Source organism: Stegodyphus dumicola, chromosome 12, assembly GCF_044657685.1.
Source record: "Stegodyphus dumicola isolate Sdum_Otavi_A_Nest chromosome 12, ASM4465768v1".
NCBI lineage: Eukaryota > Metazoa > Arthropoda > Arachnida > Araneae > Eresidae > Stegodyphus > Stegodyphus dumicola.
Genome location: NC_140779.1, coordinates 50,520,109 through 50,545,468, shown reverse-complemented (window position 1 = coordinate 50,545,468; position 25,360 = coordinate 50,520,109). Strand labels below are relative to the sequence as shown.

Genomic DNA, 25,360 nt, shown 5'->3' with positions numbered 1-25,360 from the left:
TCTGCAAAAATAATTTTTAATCCCCAAAGCAAAATAATTTTTTCAATATTTCCTCTAATTTTCTCTTACAACAAGACTAAGCTCTCAGATTTAATTCCTAAAAGTTTTCCACCATTCGGATTCGCTTTGTTTCTCTCATTCAACCTTTTACGCGAATTTGAAAGATAAATTTACTTTCCTTTTGTTCCGTCCTATCATTTTGCCAATCGATGCCCATGCGTTTAACCCCTAAGAGTATAGAAAAAAGATACAGAGGGGCGAGGGGAGTTTTTTCCGGCGATTTGCATTCACTTTCTCTGATTTGTTTTATTCAACAGTCTGGAAAGAAAAGATGCGAGCCAGAACCTCTTCCGGGAATTAAGGTTAAAAACGATAGGGTAAGATCAGAAACGTCCATGCTTCGGCAATTATTTATACCAAAATTAAATCAAACAAAGAACATTTTGTTGATAAAAACCAAGGAAATTTTATTGATAAAAAAAGAAGCACGTAGAAACAGAAATGAAAACAATCAGTTCCTAATAAATAGTGAAGAGAAAGTTGTACAATTGTACATGGAAACAAAATACCGAAATACAGTTTGTTATCACACAAAAAATATAACATAATGTAAGGAAACACTGTTTTTTCGTGATATTTAAAACTATTGCACTCCAGTTTTACATTAATTCACTTATATTCAATTTTTGACATTGTTGTAGGCTATGGGTTTATAGATATCTCCTTAATATCTACTCCAGATGAACAGAAAGGAATTTAAACCTTATTGAGAAAAATACTAGCTCTTACAGCAAAGCAAACAATTATATATAGTCTCAGGAGAAAAAAACAACGAGGTAAATTCTTCTTAACACTTGAAGAAAGCCGTAGACTGGCAAAATCATTAATACAGCAAAGGCGGAAATAATAATCACGTATTAGAACTCAGTATAATCACATAACTCTGAATTGAATTATTCAGCTGTCTAACTCTGTTGCAGCTGAAACACAACTGTATTTAGAGTTGTATGAGTACTTCTGGAAACTTCCAGAAAAATCACGTTTTCCTAGAGCTTCGAAAATGCATTTCTGGAAACTTCCAGAATACTTCCAAATTGGCAAGAAACTGTAAAACGTCACGGAGATCCATAAGGAAAAGTATCTGCCCATATCTACAGCTCTATTTGAGCTATCATTTCAATTCAAATACCCATCCATAAAATCAATGGTGCAATATCCGAAGTTCTTAATCAGAACGTCACCGCACTCTATTACTGAATCATTTGAAAAATAGCCTACTGGATTGATTTTACGTCTTGTACTTGAGGCATTCATGTTAATGTGAATACATTTTGCATTTGATACATGAAAGATTCAAGGGATGATTTAGGATTGCTTTCTATGTATATATTGATTATTCAAAGAAAACGACGACAAGCGTTACTGCGAAGCTTTACAATTACATTCAACATTGTAAGATATTTAGAATATCACACTAGTTAATTACTTTACTAGTTAATAATTTATGGGAAGAAATTATAATTCCTTTATGCATGACATTGGTGTTACGGACTGGAAGAAGCGAAAGCAAGGAAAACAGTTCTGTTTGGCATCAGCGAGCTGAAAGGTCAAAAAAAAGGCCCTTCAGATTAGTGAAATATAAACTGAGATAAAAAGCCGAAGATAAACATCTCATGAAAATACACAAAAAGTTAGCTTCTGAGTATGAAAGAAATTACATGTTGTATGCTGCTGCTAATTGACTGCATAAGCGGTTAAATGGAGAAACAATGAATTAACTAGACAGCCACATTCTGGTAATAGCAGGCCTCAAGTTATTAATAAGTACCAAATTGTAATGACTGCCAAATCCAAAATACTACTTATAGCATTCATGTTAAATATAGATAATTCACAAGTTCGTCAAAGAACACTTGGCTGTCTGAAATTTTGTTTTCATTGGATTCCAAGTGCTTAATAAAGGATAAAATAGTTTGCAAAATGCACCTCAACCTCCAGTATCTGACCCACATTGGTACGAAGCGAAGATAGCTCATGCACATATTGTTACGAAAAATGAATCAGGGGTGCCAGAATTCACATCTAGAAGCAATTAGGAGCACGCTGTAGAAATACCATGCATTACCACCTTCGCTTAAATATTACCAGGAATTTAAGCCGCTAAGCTTATGCCTTACTAACAAAGAAGACTCCTTCCAAATCAAATTCTTACCTATGGTTGCACCATCAACATTATTGGCTACTGTGAAACACTTAAGGGCCGTTCAGACTGGGGTTTATCTGAGCTAACGGAGACAACTGAGCCGACCCATCTCCAAAACCAATTTTTTCCATAGTACAGCAAGTTGAAAAATCTGAACTGCACCCATAGGGGAGCTAGTTGGGACATGGAACTAACTCCGTTAGCTCAGTCTGAACGGTTCTTCAATGTTTGTAGTCGCCACTTTGAAGCAAACCTATTTCATAACATTGTTTATTTTCGTGTGTTTAAATTCACCGTGTAACCTACTGAATAATTCACTGGAAACTGTTCTAGCGTATACCCACTCCGAAGTTTTGATTTAAGGATTCGATACTTCATTGTGTTTACTCGAATAAAGAAGGAACTTCGTGGTTCAAGATGTATAATCGTCTGCAGATAAATATTCAAAAATGGTCTTATCAGTATATAAAAACATCTAAACTTCAGCTTAAGACATCAGCTAAAAGTTGTCTGATCAGGCGCTTTTCATAAAAAAAAGCAATTATCTTTTTTTTTTTTTTTTTTTTTTTTTTTTAAAGTCTGTCATTATGTACATAATCTTTCTCCCGACATTTCACATGTGTTATCTTTATCTAAAGAAATTATCATTTTCCGAATTTTTTCCTCCTAGTTCTAGTATTTTATCCCTTTCTAAATATATAATAATAATAATTAATCAACAGAGATCACGGAAAGTCAGTTCGACAAATATTTTAAGTAAATCAAGCTGATGCTAGACTAAGTAAGTTAATTTTAATTTACGGGAATTCGTATCATGAAAAAAATAAATCAGTGTTAATATTAGTATTGTATCAGCCTTTTATCAGTTCAGCATCTGTCATGTTTGTATCAGTAATGTACCAGTAATGTATCTTGAATATTAATCTGTAACTCTGTAACATATTATATTGTATGTCTTGTCGTGCACGTTGAATACCTTTCAGGTGGCATTATGTATTTTGAAGGGGTGCTATAGATAGTGGTGGACGTGGTGCTATACTAATTAACCGTTTGATAAAGGGATAGTGCCCACGTCCTCCGTTCTCTCTCTCTCCTTATAATGTAGAGATCATCTTCCTGCCTTAATAGTGATCAACGAGTATGAACTCTTAGAGCCGGCCGTTGACGGAAAAAAAAAAAAAAAAAAAAAAAAAAAAAAAAAAAAAACTCTTTTCATTATGCGAATGAATTATTTTACAGTAACAAAATTAAGTGAACAGCATTTCGGCTGAGTACAATCTCTATGTCGAAAAATACTAGACGCACCAGTAGATTTTAAGTTAAGTAGCTGGCAGTCAAGTCAAAAAGAATGTGTATTTCTCCCACTGTTGGGTCAAATTATAGTATCATCTCTGCTAGTATATTATTACTATCCTAGAAAAAAATCTTTTGGTGTAAAATATATAAGATAAAAATATGTAAATCAGAATTAGGGTTTAAATTAGCAATATCCCCTTAATTTTTCATTTAATTTGTATATCTCTCCCTTCTGTTAGTTTATAACTTTCTGGACTTTGTCCTACGTAAGAACGCATGAAACAGATTAATTTTGAAAAATTAATCCGTTTCATACTTTCTTACGCAGGACCTTACGTAATCCTACAATGTAGCGCATTGCTACGCATATCCTAGCTCTAGCCGCATAGCCGCATTGTTTGCGTAGCCTAGCGCTATGTGAACTCTTATCTAATCACGGTTCAATATACTTTTTGACGTTTCCAAGTGTTTCTGAATGCGTATTTACTTCAGCCTTTTCCGCTATCTTGCTGTCTATCGTTCATTATCTGAAAATGTGAGCTTCCAAAAATTGTGGGATGCATATAGCAGCCATAATGATGTGTGAAAAGAATCTGTGTATCAAAAATTAGTTGTCTAGTAATGAATTATGTATTGTCTTTAGCCAAGCCTGTTTGTAAATGTCATCTTTGTATCAATGCAGAAAAGCCATCGCCATTTGTTATTGCGTCACCATCTCCAATCCATTATAGCATCGCCCAGTCATCAAGGTATCCCAAGACTATATTACATTGCATGTATAGTTGGCTTCTTCTTAAATACAAAGAATTTCAACTGGGCTTTGCGGGGTATCCCGTAGATGCTGGCGCTTATTTGTTGTTCTGAAAGATATATTTAGAACGCTGCAAGCCTTTTTCGTAACTTTTAACTAAAGCAGTCCAAAGCGCTTTTAAAACTTTGGCATATTTTTAGATCTTGTTATTAATATTGGTTTTCAAGATCAATACTGACGGTTAACTTTTTATGTACTTACAGTTATTTTATTTTACACTTTTCGTTTCCTTGTAGAGACTCTTTAAAGTTCCTTCCTTTTTTTCCCCTTATCACTTACTGCTTTAATCTGTAAACACGACTCAAATGGTTCGCTTAACACAAATTATGAAACTGTTGAAATCACATTTTTTAAAAATATATGGGAGGGGGATAAAGGCAACGCCAGAGCTCTATTTACGAAGTTTCTGTGCTTGTTTAAGACACGGACTGTTAGTTGGTATAATAATGAAAAAATAGACATTAATTTATTTGCTAAAACAAGTGCTATGCGAACGAGTATGAGTTGAAACGGAAACTTTTTGGAAATAGGTGTGTGTGCTCGTAATGTTAGATGATATGTGTTAATTACTAATATACAATAACAGTGGGCACATTTTATTAGTTTTGAGTTTCGTTGAAAGCTACAAGTCATAGAAATGAAACTTGAGCTTTTTATTGTAAAAGGTCCTCCACGAAGACATCGTTGCCCTTAAACATATAGCTCTTATATGTTTTGTCATATCCAAATAACTTAACCGATCTATGCGCTCAATTAATGCATACATTGGTTCGTGGTAGCCATAATTTACTCTACTAAGATAAGATTAGGCAGTGTAAGGCAGGTTAAGTTAAATTGAATCGTATAAATTATTAGTATTTGAATTTAATTATTGAAGGTTTACTGTTTGTGTCCTAAAAATAATGTGATGTAAAATTCTGGTCATATAAATAATTTCATAAATATATTTCCGTTAAAATTAATTCGGATTTTAATCGAAACAAAAGACACAATTTATGCAGTTTGTAAAGCGATTTGCATTCTAATAACCTGCAATACATTTCACATGCACGTAAAAACTTAATTTAAAAAATCTGATGTGTACACATAACTTCCTTGTAAGGAATATTAAATTATACGCATTTTTTCTTGCATTTCATTTAAACTTATTGGATTGAATTAAATCTACTTCGCCGACAGCGCATAAACCACAATAGAATAAATGCATTCTTTAAAATTCACTCTAGTATTTGTTTACCATAGCGACACTCTGGCGCTAGATTCAATTAACAGTATTAATAATTATATAACAGTTAGCTTATAATTGTATAACGGAAACTAAGTTAACTGTTATATAATCCAATAATTATATAACAGTTAACTTATATATTTCGTTCATATTATAACTCATAATGCACAAAATTTATATCATTTAAAGAATAGAATTATCTAATCGTTGCCACATGTTCTATTCAAATACTATAATAAAGCTAAAATGATGTATAAAAGAAATTAAGCAAACAAAACAAAAAGAAACAGATTTTCGCAGACGATTGAGTATTTCTCATTTAATTAATTCAGTTCTCACTTCGCTAGAAGGCAAAAATACATAAAAACTCAAAATATCTATATTAAAAATTACGAAGTAAATCTTAAACACTTATTTCCTCGAAAAAATTCCAGAAAGAATTAAGCATGATTTAAATGGCAATAATAAATGAAAGCGTTATCTTTGTTGTTGCGAAGCTAAGTTTCTCTAGATTGGCAACAAATCCACTAGTCTCCCGTTTCAAATGTAAACATCAATGGCCGTCATAAAAAAAAAAAGGCTCAGCGGCACTTAGACAACTTTAAAATTGTTGATAATTCTAAAAATATTGCATGCAGATTTACTAAAGGCATAAAAACCTTAACCGGAAGATAAGAACAATATAATACAATCATTTTTAAAGCAAAAAATGTACAATTTACAAACATATAAGAGTAAAGAAACTGAGATCACTGAGCCGGGTAACAGAGTGGATATATATATATAAATATAGTATTTATATACTTTTGGTGCGGCCGATTGCAACCAAAATAAGAGGTGCACATCTACATGTTATAGCAGTCCTATATACAAAATTTCAACGTTCTGGGGCTACTCGTTTTTGAGTTATGCGAGATACGTACCGTACGTACGTAAATACGTTCATACAGACGCCACGAAAAATTCTCTTCAGAATTCATTTTAAAGCAGAAGAGTCTTTTATTCTGTCCTTACGTACAGATATCACGCAAAAACATCGTTAAATTGCATTCGATAGCGGTCAAAATGGATATTTTCGTTGAAATATGCTGCCTGAAACTTTTCGCGATTACAATACTTACTTCGTACAAGTCCTTTTTACTTCGTACAAGTTAGTTCGTTAGTTCCTTTTTACTTCGTACAAGGAAGTAAAAACAACTAGTTTCAGTTTAAAAAAGCAGACAAGAGGACAAGACATGAATTCGATATTAGAGTTTAGAACACATTTAGAAAATATGTTAATTTCACAATGAAATTTCATCTGGACAGTGCTCGTCAAAATTGTGCGTACTAAATAACCGAGGGATAAAACCGTGTGAAAATTTTACATTTGTTCCGCTAATGGAAAAGTAGAAAAGAATACAGACAATTACAAACAAAATAAGCAAAGATTGGTAAAGGACAATTTTTCAGTTGTCAATCAGGTTAGCAGATGGTACCACGTTCTTGGAAAGGTAAAGACCTCACATGTTACTAAAACGCACGGAATTCAATCGTTTGTTAAAGATCCTGTTTATTCTCACATTTCAAATGAGCTATAGCGGTTTTCCTAGAAGCAAATGAATATGGGGCGGAATCGCTACTGTTTGCAAAAGTGTGGAGCTTTAGAAAAGTAACAAAGTGCGTCACTTCGCTCTTTCCCTCCTGGTGCCAGTTTCCCTACCTTAACCCCAACCCCAACCCCAACCTAAGAACACCGTGACTAATATCTGAATAGCCGCACTAACTCTATTTTATTTTATCATGAGCTTCCCGTTGTTTCTTCCCATGCCAGGTAAACTCAGCTTATCAGCTGTTTCGGAAACACTTGGAGACATGGTTTTCCAGAACCGTAACAAAATTAATTTTCAAAGCACCCGCCAACTGTTAAGTAGATGGGACCAGCAAATAGGCTGATAATTTAACACAGAGTAACTTTTAGTGTCTGACTTAGTGACATCAAAGAATATCTAAGGAGAGATCTCCTTAGAGATTCTTTGGTGACATGGCACTTTGGGGTTTTTGTCGTATGTAACCAACGATGGCGCCAAAACTGGTGCAAATTGTGCAACCACATAGGATTTAGGAACAGCAGAGATCACTGCACATGGCAAAATGTTTTCCATCGGCTCATGTGTAACATAAACACGCACCAGTATTGTTTCGAAAGCCCTAATAAAAAAGATACTCTTATAATACAAATGCTAACCTCCATTGGTTTACCAAAATGAGTAACCAATTTTCTTTAATACCGTAAATATAAAAAAGATAATTAATATTATCTGCTTTGAGAAAAATAATAAAACTAATTTTAGTTAACAATAACCCATCTAGAATGCTGAAACTATTTACATACGTAAAAAGGTGTGGTAGAACACAATTATCTAACCCTCTTGCGTTCTTTCTCAGTCAAATAAAATTGAATTTATTTAAATTTATTATAATAATTTTTGCTGGTTAAAACAAGGTGAAGGGTTAAACCAGATTATACATTTTATCAAAAATTATTAAACTAATTTAGATCAATATGGTAGAAACATATATATAGATAGAAATATATACTTAAACCCAAAATTACAGGACCTTTTGGATTTGGGACATATTTTAGAATTGCTGGAACAGGCATGTCAAATTCAAGGTTGTCATGCGGCTCTTGACTCATTTTCCCGCAGCTCTAGACTCACTCCGAGAAAATAACAGTAATACATAATTATAATATAATCATAAAAATAAAGAATTTTACTCGATGTGGGGGAGTATATAACTCGGGTGTTAATAAAGAACACCGACAGTCACTTTAGTCTAAAGAGACAGTTACTTTAAAGAAATATTTTCTCAACCGACACTGAGAATGTGCTAACTCATTTACACATAGAATTAGCCATTTATAGATGGAATTTGTTTTAGAGTTCAATGCGAATGAACTCCTAAACAAAAATTCAATGAAGCTGGTTTTTCGAAATTTTACAAATACTTCCCTATGCGATTTCCAAAAAGCCATAAATTTGTATCGTACGTGAATTCCACGTTCGGTGGTGCGTATCGGTGTGAACAACTTTCTCAGTTATGAAAATGAGTCTTCATCGAGGTCCTTATTAATAGACACTCACCTGAGGCCTGTTCTGAAAATCGCTAGTGCGAACAGCATTTCTCCGTGGTGAACTTTTCTTGGTGAATATCTTTCTCAGTACTTCCAAATTTCCGAAAGCTGACTGCAGGAAAAAGATGCCATGTGTCGGAAAAGAAACAATGGGCTCACTAAGATTTCCATATGATCCTTCTGTTTTTCAGACCCACCTACGGCCGAGCGGTAAAGTCGCTGAACACTGGTAGGTCGGTCCGAGGTTCGAATCTCGTGAATGAGGTGGCTGCATCGGCATTTTCGTTGTTTTCCTCATTGTAACGCATATTTGAGATAGTTTGCCTTTAGAAAGTCCTCAAAGGCATCCCTACCCTAAGGGTAGGGAGCTTATGAGGCTTTGCAAGTAATTAGCCCATGAGGCTTTGCCGTAATTACGTAAACCAAACCGGAAGGTTGGAAAGGAAGGAAACTTTTTTAAGGAAATACACTATTAAATAAAATATTACATATTTTCTCACATTTTAAATACATAATTTTTAAGTACCAATATTATTTATTTATTAATTTTTCTCTCCTTGCTGCTCTGTCTATTGTACTGATAAGTATTTGGCTCACATGAGGTACTGAGTTTGACATTCCTGATCTAGAGAAATATTTGCTGACTTCTGTTAACTGCTGCTGCGTAATAACTTGTAGAACCTCTGTTAAGCAGGCCTCTGTCAACCGAGATACCCATCAAGAAACGAGTAGGAAAATGTAGTGGTATTAGAAAGAGTGAAATGAAAATCTTTAATAATAATCTTTGGATCCGTTTAACAGTGATAAGTCATTTAAAGCTCTTTCTGTTACGCATTATGCAAACGTTATGGTTTTCATATATTAAAGACGAATCCAGCACTAACAGTGAAGCAGTATAGACTGTGTCTTTAAAATAGGCACTTCAAGGTCTTTCAGGCCCTCCCCATTTGCGATGGTAACATATGCCGTCATCACTGCATTGCATTTCATCATATGAGACTGTTTATATCTCAAATACTATACCTAGAGAGAGATAGAGAGAGAATATACATATATATACGTATATTCTCTCTCTGTATATATATATATATATATATATATATATAAGTACAAAACATATTTTTAAATAACATAATATAATCATGCCTAGTATTTTCGCGCATTAAGCTGCTCAAAAATTATGAGTAAAGAAATAGAGTAAGAAATTTAGATCCAATTTTACCACAAAGACCAACAATTGAAATTCATAAATAATAAATTAAAAAAAAATCCTATAAACGTATAAAAGAACTTAATAAATGTTAAAACTAAAGTACTTCAAACAAATTCAAAAAATTTATGAACTTTAAAGAATATAAAAGAAGAAAATTCAATGAACATCGATGCCACTTCTTCAGAAGGAGGAACATTGAAAGCAATTAAAATCTCTCTTTTATAAAAAAAAAATCCTTGCTTTCTGTATCCAGAGTTAGCTGATGAACTATTCAAATGTATTTTAATTACAATAGTTCACCCGAAAATTCTGGTTCCTCTCCAAAGCAAAGAAAAAACATTTAAAAATTTTACCTCAAAACAAAGAGAACTCTATCAAAGAATTGAAAACGTAAATGAAATTACAAAATACTTTAGTAAAAAGACTTAATATATATAACTCATAAGGAAAGTCTAAAAAGAATTCTTGAAATTAATTTTGAAAAAGAAAACAGACGAATCAGCGCAAAAATTATTCAGTGCAAAATTTCTTCCTTATGAAGGTCCTAACCAATTCTTTCTCCGGGAAAGGCGTAACCCAAAAGGGGTACATTTAAAATTAAAAACTACTTCAAATACATAAACTAAACTGAAAATAATACAAAACAAAATTAAAAACTAAAAAAAATGCATTAATCTCCTCTGTTTAACGCTTCTTCAAGGGAAAAGTGTTTTGAAGCCCTAAACCAAGTTGATTAATGAGTTTCGAACACATATTTCGTTCCTCTGAATCATTTGAGACTCAAAACCCTTTTATTAGAATCAAATCTTTACTTTAAAACAACATTTCAGTAGCTCTCAAATGCTCAGATCTTTTCCCTACATTCGCAACCTCATGACACCAGAAAAAATATACAAAAGTTAAAAACCAAAAATTAAAAGCAAAAGAAAATTTTGGCAAAGAAACTGAAAAGCAAAATGCTTAAAATGAAAATGCCAAACGAACTAATTACAATGATATACATAAGGGGAAATATTTAATAATAAAAGAAACATTTTTTTAGTCCAAAGGGATTTGAATCCCGAAGGACTATTAGTTTCGTTTTGGCATTTTGCGTCGGACGGATAAATGTCGGTTCACTTTTCAAACTGTTGCCATAAAATGTTAGAGTCCTGCATTATATTTGAAGAAATTAAATAATGAAAATCTGCGTAAATGTATGTATATTTCTCACATTGTCATAAAATAACGGTACATAGAGTCATCGAATTTTGAATAACGTAATCCTCCAACGAATATGAGCATGTGGAAGACCAAATTTGAAATTTGAAATTTGTTTTATGATCGATTTCCTATTTTTTAAAACTTTGACGAATTTTTGATTAACAAACTCAAGGATTTCAAAGCGAGCAATGGCAACATTGTGCAGAAAAAACATTTTTATCTCCAGCGCGTGAGTCTCTGTATCGGAAATTCTAAAGATATGCTCGTTTTAAAACTATTTTGCGATATTGCTGTTGCACTGGATCTTATGGTTTAAGTGCGAGGAACATGATATTTAATAAAGAAAGGTAACATACAAAATGTTAAAAAACGCCCCTTTGGACGTAATTTAAAATCTGAAACATTTCAGATTTTTTTTTTATTTTTTTATTTTTTATTTTTTTATTTTTTATTTTTTTATTTTTTTATTTTTTTTTTCTGAAAATGAAAAATTTATTTGGTCTAGTATTTAAAGCCTAAACAAGGGCGTATAAACAGTGCTACAAAAACTTTTTATTTAAAAAAATAATTATTTCATGCACTTCCTCATAATATGCTGCTGAAAATTGACTATAGTGTAGACTAAAAGTAAGAATTTAAAATTTATTGGTATTGAATTTAATTTCTTTTTTCCATATTTCAAAATTTGTAAAATTAGTTCTAAATTTCTTACCTTTAGTCTCTCTCTATCTATCTATATAAGTTTATTTTATTTTTTTTTTTTTTGTATCTTTCATTATTTATTATAATTCAGTCTTGTAATACACTTTTAGTTGCTAAATACACTAAATTAAGGATAGACTTCAACACTGATGCAAAAATATATTTTTTAATCACTCGCCTACTGTTTCTTGGGCCTACTTGTAAAAAAGAAGCAACTCAGTTATGCTCATCAGCTGACCAGACATTTAAAATTCTTCTGTATTATTTCTTCGAGAATAAAAATAAAGAATTTTTCTTTCAGTGAGTAATTAATTGCACTTTAAAAGTTTTCTAATTTGTTAAAATGCATACTCATACTAACACAAACTTCAAACAGGTTTTATAAAGGGATATAATAAGAAAAAAGAAAACAGAACGTCGACAGAAGGTATTGTGGAGACAAAAGTAACACACTGGGATGCTTACGTGGCCCATCAATCATACGATCAAACAAAAAAAACAAAAAAAAAAAAAAAAAAAAAATTGAGCTGTGTGAGAATAGGGAGGAAGGACGGGGGAGGGAAGCATAACACATGTCAGGATTGTCGGAAGCTACAGGAGTCGTTATAGTTCGTTGTAGTCGTTATAGCTCAGCCATACTTTTATTTTTAGACGCACTGTATTAGTAGAGGAGGAAAAGAAATTGAAAAAAATTCGTGAGGGAATAGTGAAAAATGTTTGCCCTAAATGCGCGAAAAAATGAAGAAATATGAAAGGAAATACAGCGTAAGAAATTCAATCTGTTATTCCTCAAAAATATTTCATTTTATATGATTTTTTCATTTTTTTTCGCTCAGCTTCATTTAATAACAATACAAACAGCTGAAAAGTTAACTGCTTTTGGTTCGATATCCAAAGCTAGACGAGTGAAAATATTAAAAAACGGCTGAAACTGCGAATGATCTAAGGTGAAATAACTTTCTCAACATACTTAAACTACGACTATGACTGTGCAGATAACTTTTTTTTTAATTATTCTTTCTGAACGAATAACTAAAAAAAGAAAAAATCTCTAATTTTTATGGATTTTTCACTGATTTCGCAATTTTTTGTCAGGAGGCTAAAAGCATTAAGTTAGCATTTTTTTGCCAACCGATACCTAAAGCCCATACTCTTCGCAAACTTTGGGTTATTGCTTGAATTCGTCCTATGTTTTGTATCAAAAGAAAGTTAATCATTATACTTTTTAGAAAAATAATATTAAAATAAATATTGCCTCACACTTCTGCCATATTTCAAAATTTAAACGTTTTTTATTTTGATAACTTTTGAATATAGTAGATCCTGTATTAAACGAGCCTCTATCAACTGGGGTTATTTGACCAGGCAATCAGTTTTTAAAGAAACCATTGGGGAATTGTAATAGTAAGATTAAAAGGCATCGAACCGAAAATCAAGTAACATTTAGGAATTCTGTTATCCGTAGTTGAACTTTTGATCTTGATAGACTATTTAAAGGCCTTTCTATCATGCATCACGGAAAAAAAAAAATGTTAACATATGTTACAGATGAAAGACACTAACTGATAATGAATTCGTAGATATGTATTCATATGCATTCGTCATTGAATAACAAACGTAACTCAAGGAATTGGAAATATAATTGTAGAAATCATAAAAGTTCAAATAGAAAAAGATAAACAACAATAAAAGCGTAAGTTTTTACCGTGTCTTAACGAAATGATCCAATCAAAAAAGATTTAACAAGACTGGGATAGAGAAAATTTGTGAAATTCATAAACTACTATATTTTCATGTCTCTGTTCATACTTACGAACTAAAACGTGGTGTAGCACAATATCACTGTTGCCAGTATCTTCTTCAATCCTGTGTGAACTGGCAAGGTGTTCACACAGGCGTTTCCCAGTGTGAACTGCCAAGGCGTGTCAAGTGTGCTGGCACAAAATCCACAAAAGTTTTGAATGTGAATCCAAATGGATTAAAAATTTGAAATGCTTTAACTGCAATTTAGGTCACTAGGCACGTATAAACTATGCAGTAAAAACCTCTTTCCAGACAAGAACCACGTGGCAGACTCGGCATGAGGACTGAAGTAGTATATACCATATCGAAGGAGAAGCAGTATATACCATCCCGAAGGAGAAGCAGACAAAAAATTCAGAACGAGTTGTTTCTGAAAAGACAGACAGCACAAGGCATCACACATGATAACTCAAATTCCTCCTGTAAGAGTTCTAGACTCTACGAAAATACTTGATAAAAGTATTTCAAATCTAGAAGACATCAATCAAACTCGGAAAATATTGCCGGTTCTTTTGCAGACTTAAAGTCATAAAAGAGATAAATAATCTATTCTTTGATTTTTTTCCATCTTGGGTATTATACAAACCAGGAAGGAAGAATGTCTGAGGTTGAAGAAGCCCAACACCAATGCACAAATTATTTCTGCTATTCCCAATATTCGAAGACATTTTCAGAAAAATTTATCTGTGGGTGAAAATTAGGTTTTTCGCATAACTCTTTTTTGTAAGTGTGCTGCATTGTATTAACTCTTTTCTCTTTATGTATCTTCGATGATTATTAATGTGTATATGCGGAGTGACTTTTTTTTTATGTTTCGGAATTTCGTATGTTGTTTTTCTACTTCTTTTTAAATGTAATCTAAAATTTTCTTACTTATTCAGAATATTGTGCCTATTTTGCTTCTTATGTTTTGTTCCAATCAGCTAGACAGCTTGTCTTTGTGCTTTCTGGAAGTCTCCTTGGTGAAATTAGCCCCGGCGAAACGGAAAAATACCTTCTTTTCTATCATCTGATTTGTTCACAAATTTAACTTTATATGGAAAGCAGTTACAGTCCCAGTCAATTGAAAAAGGATTTTTACTTTTCCCTGTAGATCTTCGCTCAGTTTGTTCAGTTTAGCTGTTATATCCGTGAGAAAATACAGATTGGATAACCAATTATTATCGTCCAATTCTTTATAACTTTCGTTTCCAGATTCCAAAAACTGCTTTATTGGCGAAAGAAGTTCTACATATAGTTGAAGTACTTTTCCCCTGCTGAGTCATCTAACATCGGATGAAGCAATAAGATTCCATGTTCTCTACCAAGTTCAGCATTCAGCAATGAATTATTTTATAGCGTCTTGAAAGATATCTCTAATGACTATAAATGCTGACAATTTTAACAATTAAGAAATATAAACGAATGGTTATTTTTTAAATATTTTTTGTTCATAGTACCTAATCGGGCTGGCGAGCACGTACAAAACGATCGGCGAGCACACTTGTGGTCACGAGCCCAATGTTGAGCACCGCTGCTCTAAACACTACACGAATGAAACACAAATCCTGCTTGATAAAGCAGCCCTAGCGTGAAAGTCTCGGTACCTTTATGAATCTTGCTTTCTTTCAAGTTAAAATTTGACCTGCATAAGAATTCGAGCACTTTTATGCCACGGCACATTTATGAAGTTCTGTAGATAATACTCTGTCCGGCAAGCAGTGATAGACTCTCGAAAAGATGCTATTATGGTTGGGCACCGTTATGAAGATGTCCCAAATTAATTGAGTTCAAGTTATCAGCATAGTTTTTAAGGAAAGGAATATCAGAAATTTTTACCAAAACAAGAACTCAAAATAGAGATAAATGTTTTTTGCGATTTTAATTAAATCCTATTTCAAACAGTGCAATAACTCGTCGAAAACGTTCGAAAATTAGTTTTAAGAGCACCTGTGCTGCAATTACAATTGCACACGACCATTTTAAAATTATTCTGTATTTTCCAGCTTCCAGTTCCTGTGCATATAACCATGAAACACTATATAAAATAATTACTATCGATAATAAGAAATTAATTTCAAATAGGTAATGTTTTAATTTTTTTTTCTTTGCAAAAATGAGATCACGAATGGTCCAATACATCATATATATCAAAACCAGAATATTTTGGACCACAATAATTTGCTATATCTTTTGAATAACAAATTGTCAGCATTTTAATAAGAGTACGGGCATGATTTCCACATATTTTTCTCTTTCATACACAGACTATGTTGTCTACAGCAAAAAAAGTGCTCTAAGAATTCCACCATTTACTTGCATTCTCGCTTAGATATGTAGACTCCCCAGTTTCGAAATATTTCTCAGTGTTGAGGAAAACCTTTTTTCTCAACAGCTGTCTTCTATATTATTTTTAGCCTCAAACTTACCTTCTTCTTTTTGAGAGATTGTTTGTCATCCATTAAATTTTTAGCTTGAAATGCTTTTTTTAAGAAAATAGTTTTGTTTTACTGCTTGAACAGCAAAATCTTTTGCCACAATTTTTGTTAATGATTCCTGATTGCATCTGTATTTTTACTAAACAAATATAATTATGATTATGTTTAGCAGTATAATACACTAGCAGACATTTAAAATGCTACACCAAGAAGGAGTGCTCAGAAAATGGTGAAACTCGGCAAATAGAAAGAGACAGCAACGAACAATAATAGATCTTTAATTCGAAATGATGTGCATAATACAGGCGAGAACAGATTCGACTCTGTAGATTGTAGGACCACCTTGAACGGCGATACACGAAGCAACACGTCTAGGTACAGAGTCAATGAGACTCTCGATGGTGTCCTGAGGAATCGCTTGTCAACCATTTGCCAGAGTTCGTCTTCTGAACACGGCAATGGCAGGTCTGCAAATGGCGTCTAATTACACCCCAAATGTGTTCGATTGGTGACAGATCAGGAGAGAACGGTGGTCAGGGATGCATCTGTACACACTGGGCACTCCCTGAAGCATGGAGGTAAGAAAGGAAGGAGTGGCCAACCGGCACTAGAAGTGAAGCACTGCTTCGAAGCTTCTGTCACCAGATGGGGTGTTTTTTGTTTACATTCAGAAGCTCGCTTGACAGTGTTTTGATAGTATTTCGACACAGGACAGTTCCATACAAATCGAAAAAGGGACACTTTCGCATGAAAGAAACATTCATAGTGTGATGGATAATAGCAATTTGTATAGTTTAGTGACATTTACGCAAAAATCACATCTTGATTATTTTTCGATAACTAATAGCGATTTTGATTATGAATTTGTTTTATAAAATTCTAAGCTGTTGAACTACAAAAATATAGATTTTAACAAAAATGTTATGCTTAAAGAATGAAAAATACCTTACGGTACCTTTAAAATTGTATACGTCTTTCGATACCCTTGAAAGAGTATTCCCTACTTTTATTTTATGTTCCAAACGCCGAAATGTTTTAAATAAAATACATTTTTTTCACATCCATATATTATTGTAACATTTACCATTTAAAATTTTTTAGAGGAGAGTCTTTACTGTTGCTCATTTTTAACTCATCGTTTTAATTTTATATATCTGAAAAATAATCACTTTGGGCTTACACGTTTCACTTATTTGGGTTAATTAAAAATAAAATCCTTATTTTATTCCCTTTCAGAAATGTTCAGAGAAAGTTAAGTATTATTTAAAGTATTTCGCTAATTTCTAATAATTCTCTAATTTAAAATGAACCGAATAGAGCATTAATTATAAATTGACTTATATTTTTCGATTTAAAAGATGCCTCAGAAGCAAAAAAATCATGTCATATTTAAGAAAGTATTTTAGGAAGAAGCTCTATAAATAGAAAAGAAATAATGCATAATTTTAATATTAATAGTACAATAAACTTTGATCTTAATTTTTGTACCTTAACCGAATCAAATCGAATTACCTTAAATTTTCTTTCTAATGTAATTAACGAAAACTTGCGAAAATATTTCATTCAAATTAAACAATTCTGAGAAAACTGTCCTGTGAAAAGTATAGCATTTAATTCGGTTCAGAATGAAATGTTGTTTAAAAATATGTTGTTTTCACATACTTAGGACTCTGAAGTGTTGTAGAAAAAGAAAATATATACATTTATATGTATATTTGCGACGTAATTACAAAATATTTACACCCGAACGCGTCAAATCCCATAGAACTCAATGGTAAATGACCCAATGTTTTGGTCACCACGTAGGGATCGCCGGTGCTTCAGAGCAGGGTACGGAGAAACTTGTTTAGGGCGACTCCTTCTTACTTCCTACCTCCATGTTTCTGCAGGCGGGGACAAAAATCGTGTCCCTTCAGGCTTTTTCTTTCCTTCTGTAGGTGTTTGAGAAGAAAATATCAAACATCCTTTCAGGCTTTCTTTCTATATCCTCAGTTCCTTTAGTTGGATTGTCACCATATTTACAATCATATTTTTCGTTAATCTGATTGTCTAAGAAGTATACGCATTGCAAAAGGTTAAGATGGCATAATGCGGAATCAGTTACTTTTAGAATAGAGAAATGGAAGGGCTCAAACCAAGAGGAGGAATTAAGGGACTATTGGCTAATTTAAAGTATAATTCAGAGTTGTACATATTTTTTATCATACATACATATTTTTCGAGTTTGGAAAAGGAGGAGGATGATCGTGTAATAGTTGTGAAAGTGGTGCATGGGACAAAGGAGATTTTGAAAAATTGCTGTACGACAAATGATGAAAATCTGGTGTTCCGCTTATTTATTCCTGTATCTGTACTTTGCCATTAGACGCATGCTCCTGCTCTGCTGTGTAAGAGATTTTATTTCTCTATAAAAACATGAACTCGCGCAAAGCTGCTTTAATTCCGAAACTCTCGCCACTGAAATTTTTAAAATTGCACACAGAGGTAATTGTTTGGAAAATTTGTATAGAAGCTTCGGGAGAAAAAGGGAAAACGGGGCGCTAAAAACAGTGCTCATGTTAATTGGCCACACCTGCATTAACATGAACAATCTGTTTCAGGCGCATAATCGCTTATTCATATTTGAAGACAATTTGTTATAGAGTTTTGCTTACAAATAGTTTCCCAAAGTGGACACTGAGGAAATTAGAAAAATCATTGTTGATCCATGAGGCAGTAGTAAGGAAGCATTGCAAAGCAAGTTGGTAATTAGGAACCAAAAGGGAAACTAGAATGGAGAATATGATTGTCTACATATTTGTGGTACACTTCATATCCACATGACCAGAGCCGTGCCAAGATACTTTTTCATCTGAGGCAAAAAGGTAAATGCGCGTCCCTATATATATATCAAAATAGCTATATTTCTATTAAACAAAAGTAAATATCTTAAATCAAAATATCATGATTTTTATAGCATAATTATACCATAATTCTTTAAGTATTTTTAATCGTAGCTTTATAAATTCAGAAAACTAATATAGCCAATTATTTATAACTTTCAAATGAAAATATTAAAAAAATTCCTTTTGTGATAAATAAGAAATAACATCTAATGCACATTGCATTAATTTCCAGGTTTTTCTTGCAATTTTCCTATTGTTTTATTAATTTACGTTTCAAGAAGCTTATTTCTTACAGTAATAACTGACAAATTTAAAAACGTAATTACGGTAATTTTCGAATTCGTATAGCCGGTTTGGCGTCCGTTCTAGCGATACACCTGAGGCAAGTGCTTCACTTGCCTCACCCTTGTCCCGGCTCTGCACATGACTATGCAAACATTACAATAACACACCTTTGTAAGAATTATATCAGGTCAAGCCAACCGGGTCTACCAGCGGCTGAGCGGTAAAATCAGTGACTGCTGGTAGTTTGTCTGAGGTTCGATTCTAGGCAAACGGGCTGGTTGCACGGACATCAATTTTTTCTCATCTGAAACGTGAATACGAGCCAGTTTACACTAGAAAATCCTACACGAGAGCATCCCTCCATTGAAGCAAATAATCTTCGAGCGTTTTATCCTTAATCAAATTAAAGAAACTACACCAATTAAGTCAATGGATCTTCAACATCCACGTTGTATGCATGTAAAGATCACCTTTTACTTCAAAGGAATACAAGTATAAACGTAACTTACGAACCATTAGTCTGTAACTTTAAAAGCACGACAGCAAATCCTTAACAGCGATGATATCCATTGTGAAGAAGCAATATTTTCTTTCATTCAGTGTGAATTCTGCAGCAGAAATGTGTGTGTGTATTTAAAAGCAATTGTTAATAGAAATGTTTCGAGGAGTAGGTAATCGTTAATTTGTCTCCAAACGTCTTAATCGGTTCCAGTTAAAAATATGAAATTCCAAGTTATTAGAATATGGCAAAGCGTGTGAGGTTATCTGCCTAAGAAGAGGAGGGGCTTCGTGGAGAACTTTCTAAGGAAACCTGACTCGTATTCACGTTACACTTAAGGGAAAACCTCGAAAACCAACCATTCAGCCACCCATTCGCCTGAATTTGACCCAAACTATGTCTATCAGTATTCAGAGATCTTACTTATTCGGCTATTGGGGGGTTCATTTAATAATTTGATGCGCATTGCAAATGCACTAATTATCAATCAAAAACTTTCACTGCATATCCTATCAATGCTTACAGATCTCATTCGAAGGACAATAAAACATAGTTGCGCTGAGAAAGTGTAGCGTCGAAAAAGGAAAGGTGCGCCGAAAGAAGTTGGGAAAGTTTCTTCTCGAGGTCAGTGATTAATTTAATAATTACTAAATTAATTAACCGCAAAAGATTAGACCATTACAAAAATCTAGCAAATTTACAACCAATAAAATACACTAATATAGGTAAAACCGAAATTAAGAAACTGCTTTTAACAGGTGGCGAACACAAGCGAAGTGCTAATGAATAATGTGTTAAGTATCTCACAGCTGGTCACAAGCAAAATGGAAGCCACTTGGTTCCTACTTGTCTTGCTATTGCACTTAACAATGTATCTGCCTTTAGGCTATGCCTGCCTTTTTAATCCAGAAGCCAGAAAGCAAGCCGTGTCCTTAACATGGAGATAGGGAATAGAAAGTCCTTTCTTACCTCCATGGTCCTTAATGAGGGACGGTTCTCAGATCTGCCAGTTCTTGGGGGGGGGAGTCCTGATGTAAATCGTCTTCTCATTTTCCCCCATCCCTAAGCACATTTCTTATATAACTTCAGCAGGAAGAACTCTCTTAAAGCTCGGAAGGAATATAAATTAAAGTCCTAAAAATGTAGCAATTTAATATTTGAAAGTTCAAGTTACATTGCAATGAAATGTCTGTAATGGCTGAAATTTAAATACCAGATCTTTATGCTTCCTTAGCTTGATTTAAAATAGCTATGAGTTCTAGAAATTTTTTATCATAATTACATCATGAATAAGTAAAGGAATACTTAAATATTTCAGAATGCTTTAATTTACAATGTGGACCAAAACTTCTTGACACATATAAAATTGTTGTAAAAGATACATTGCGTATGACTAGAATTACTATTGTTCCCCGAATGGATACAGAGAATGTTTACACATTTTTAGAACCATTTCAAGGTCGTTTCATTAATTTTTAAAATGTAAAGAATATTTTTTTAACGATTGATATGATAATCTTTTTTACTGGACTGAAATCTGCTTTGTGATTTCCACGAAAGAAGGACATTTCGTAAAATTATTGATTTTCATTCCTCTTACACTACTTTCGAGAGTCCATCATTCGTAGTGAGTGTGAGCTTAAAAGAAAGTGTTTTTTTCGAGAGATAAAAGGCGCAAACTTCCATAGGTGAAACGTAAGGGAACTTCATAGGAATAGGATTGAAAAGGTATATGTGCGATACCTCTATCAGTCTTCATTTTTTTCAAGGAATGCAGTGATACTTTTCAAAATATGACTTGTTGTTTTGTCTTGATGAAATTTCACTGTTTGAAAGTCACTAGGATAAAGAAAGATTTTATCCTAGGTCTTTAGTTAGGTTTTATCCGTATAATAATTAGAACGTTTTACGTCTAAATATCAGACGTAAAACGTTCTCTTGATAGTATATTAGTTGATTTTAACAATTTTTACAGCCCTTCTTATTTTTAATTTCCCATTGTAAAAGAATCTTGCAACAGTTACAAACCTCTTACTTTGCATTGAATTTTTCTCTTGGTTTCCGATAATAAATAGGCCATTTTTTGTTAAAATCATTTAGGTAAACCCATATTTCATCGAGGGTCATAATGTATGTCCATTTATCTCTTGTTACAGGGCTCTAAAAATTGCTCTGTTTTGAGCCGCATGCCTCGGCAAAAGCTGGTTGACATTATATGTTTTTAGCTTATTTAAGTTGTAAATCCTGATTTACAATTTTATTTATTATTGATCCGGATGTATTTAAAGATTTGCAACTGATTTCTGCGTCGGCGAATTTTCTCTTCTTACCAAAGATTTAATTTAGAAACATTAAGAACAAACAGTACGTACATTTTTTGAGTATTCGTTTGTAATCTTATTTCGATGCAGAAGTAATGGTTAACGGGTTTTTCTCTTTGCGATTATTGAGATTGCTTATTCTTCACTCTTGGGAATTTTAATACCATGCCTTTCACAATGTTTTGAATTATGGAATAGGAATGTTTCTCTTTGGAAAGCGAAAAAACATATCCTTCAACCCACAGCTTGTTTACATGCGACATTTTGAAAGAAAAGTAAATTTAAAAAAAAAAAAAAAAAAAAAAAAAAAAAAAAAACAGACGATATGTCGAATAATAAGCTATTGCCAGAAATTTCTATTTCAAAGAATTTGCTTCTTTTTAATTCTTTATCGAAATCGTTCTGAAAATATGTAAACAACCTCTATAACTCAAACCAAGAAGCAAAATGTACGCATATGTTTCCCAAAAATGTTTAATAAAAAGAAATTTTACGAGGAGTCGATGGACCATTATATTACTTTATGTTTCCCTTTGTTTTTTTTCAAAATTTATTATCTGCAGGACGAGAACTAACAACGGTTTTACTCCAGATTAATTATAGAATTATCGTTGCTAAAATCTACTGTTTAATGCCAGTTTCGACAGTTTTTACATGTTTTTCATTTGTTTATATTACAGAGGGTATATAATTGTAAGAAAAGAATACAGTGATTGTTCAGGATTAGTGAATTTTCACAAACTCACAGGCTAATGATATAGTCATTTTAATAATAAGTCTTATCAAGAACAAACACTTCATTAAAAATATTATTTTATTTTTTGTTTGTTTTAGAAAATTACCAAATTTTCCGAAACCCAAAATATGATTTAAATATTATGAATGTTTAAATTTTTCGTCTAACCAATTTTCCATAGCTAATCTGGATAAAATTTTATTTCTGCTGTATTCATTTATTTGCTTCGACCAAGCGGATTGGCCCCCCCCCTTTTTTTTTTTTTTTCAGCAGCATTATACTCTATGCTATGATGCAAGATTATATCCTATTTATTTTCATTCAATTCAATTTCTCTTTATTTACGTTGCCATTTATGTGCACATAGAAAGATGGAGGATTTAAAAATGTGACCAAAACCTAATTTTATGACTTCTTGCTCTTTAAACATCCACACCATCTCCTAAACATTTCTTTATAAGAGTACAGGGACAATAGCACAGTCAAGTCTTTTCATTAGAGACCTGAGTTATAGTAACCTTGGGCAAAGTGAGAATCTATTTACCTCGGTCACTCCCTCCTACTTGGAGGATTCTTCCGGTCAATCTGTTTTCGTCTTTGATCCAATCGTGCCGACGCCTTGGGGGACTAGGGCCACCTATGACGTCTTTCGGAAGTATCTGGAAATGCTCATTAGTTCCTGGACTTGTCAACACATGGGTGAGAAAGGAGATTATTGCAGTTCTCATAGACTTCACTGTCACTGTACTAGGTTCTCTGACGTCTGCTCTTCTTTTCTATGGATCGCTTTAAAGTTTACATTAAATTGGCAACAATGCTATAGTACAATTGTTTTTAAGCTTGATGTGTGGCATATTAGCAACCACCCTATATCAGTTCAGCACATAATAAATAATTTTCATTTAAGTGTATGCCTTCTCAAGTTTCATTAGATATTCCTACATGTGATTGTAGACAGGAAAAGCTGATTTCCCTCAATCCTTTTCTAAGGCATTCAAGGCAGACAATTGCAATGTATTTTGGATTAATTATTACTAACACATCAGATTAAATTAATTTCAAGCTACCAAGAGAAATTGACAACGGCTCTACATTTTCTCGCTCTTTTATCTTAGAAATATATTCAGCAATATGTTCAATTATTGAACCCAGCCTGAAATGCATACACTTTTGTGGAATTATTATGTGTAATAAGCGCAAGCTGCTTCGCTCTGTTTCTGTATATAAGTATTATATGTAATAAGCGCTGCATGTTTCATATTCGTAGAGTGAAATTTTGTCTATAAATTTATAAGCATATTTCAAATGATAATTTTAAGTATCTTAGTACTTTAAAAGCACGCAGAAATAGAACATGAACGTAACATTTATTTGACTCAGAAACGCTTTTTTTTTTTTTTTTTTTTTTTTTTTTTTTTAATGACCTGGCGCTTTATTTAATAGCCATCAGCCTTGCGCCACTACAAGGGCCGGAAGTGGTGGCCATAAATTTTTCATCTTCCACTTGAGAAGAATTTTCGAGCAACCTTTGAAATAAGCAACCAGACTTTGGAGACAATTACAACAATTGGGCATTTTGATCCAGTTAGTTTCGCAACAATTTTGTGCAGGCCTGAGCCCTTAACACAACGAGGTTATTCATCAAATGAAAGCTAGAAATATTTTTAATTGTAATATTAAACAAAAACTTTCTTACCACATGCAGCGAAACTAACGAGAAATGTGTTATCTCCCAGCATAATTAGTTTGAATAGATTTCCAGCAAAAACAGTTGCGCTCAGAGATGTGTTGCTCGTATGTGCCCGCAACAGTTTACGAGGCTAGAGGAAATATTTCACCTGCAGCTCTTACTTCATGGGAAAAGTTACTAGGGTTAACTAATCAGATTTCCTGAAAGGTAAGGTTTCCAGAAATAAAAAAAAAAAAAAAAAAAAAAAAAAGGCGGGTGTTTTTTTATTTATTTTTTTTTTTTTTTTCCTAGCAGATACTCCGATGTGTCATGGCTTTGTTTCTCAACTGATGATTTTCATATTCAATTTTTAATTCATAGCAGGCTTGGAGTTTTCTCAAAACATTAAAGCATTTTTTGTCTAAAAGATAATATGGTCTCACTTCTTTACCTAAGATTTAAGTACGTGAATAGTGTTCAGTGCAAATCTTTACTGTGTTGAGCATATTGAATTCCACGCAATAATTGAAGTTAAGTCATCAAGCTTATGGCTCGTGTACAGTCTTTAAGGATTTGTATTGGATCGATGAATAAATGAGGAGAAAGTCTCCCCTATTCGTGCTGCAAAAAAACGGCATGTATAGGGAAACCAAAACTGCTTAAAGAGCGACATGCATTCTGTGACGAAAAATTTTTGCATTGGCATGTTCTAGCCTCCTTTGAAGTTTATTGCATTTTTTCGAAACACCCTGGATATGGCGATTAAAAAAGTCTTTTTATTTATATTAAGAGCATAAATATTTGTAAAATAGCTAATTTCCCCAAAACGCTTCTTGTGAAAGTTCGTGATTGAAACTAAACATCCAAATTTCCATTTTTATAGCTCATCTTCGAGGATTCAGTACTACGATCGCATGAAAAAGACGATCCTAGTAGTTTACTTCAAAATTTTTCATTATTTAACATTCATC

The 25,360-nt window shown here is 33.0% G+C and overlaps 1 protein-coding gene across 2 annotated transcripts in view; it reads left to right on the top strand.

The window, feature by feature from the left end:
- Window positions 1-25,360, top strand: part of LOC118182782 (uncharacterized) — a 154,117-nt gene that overhangs the window by 73,702 nt on the left and 55,055 nt on the right. The gene's annotated exons all lie outside the window — the stretch shown is intronic.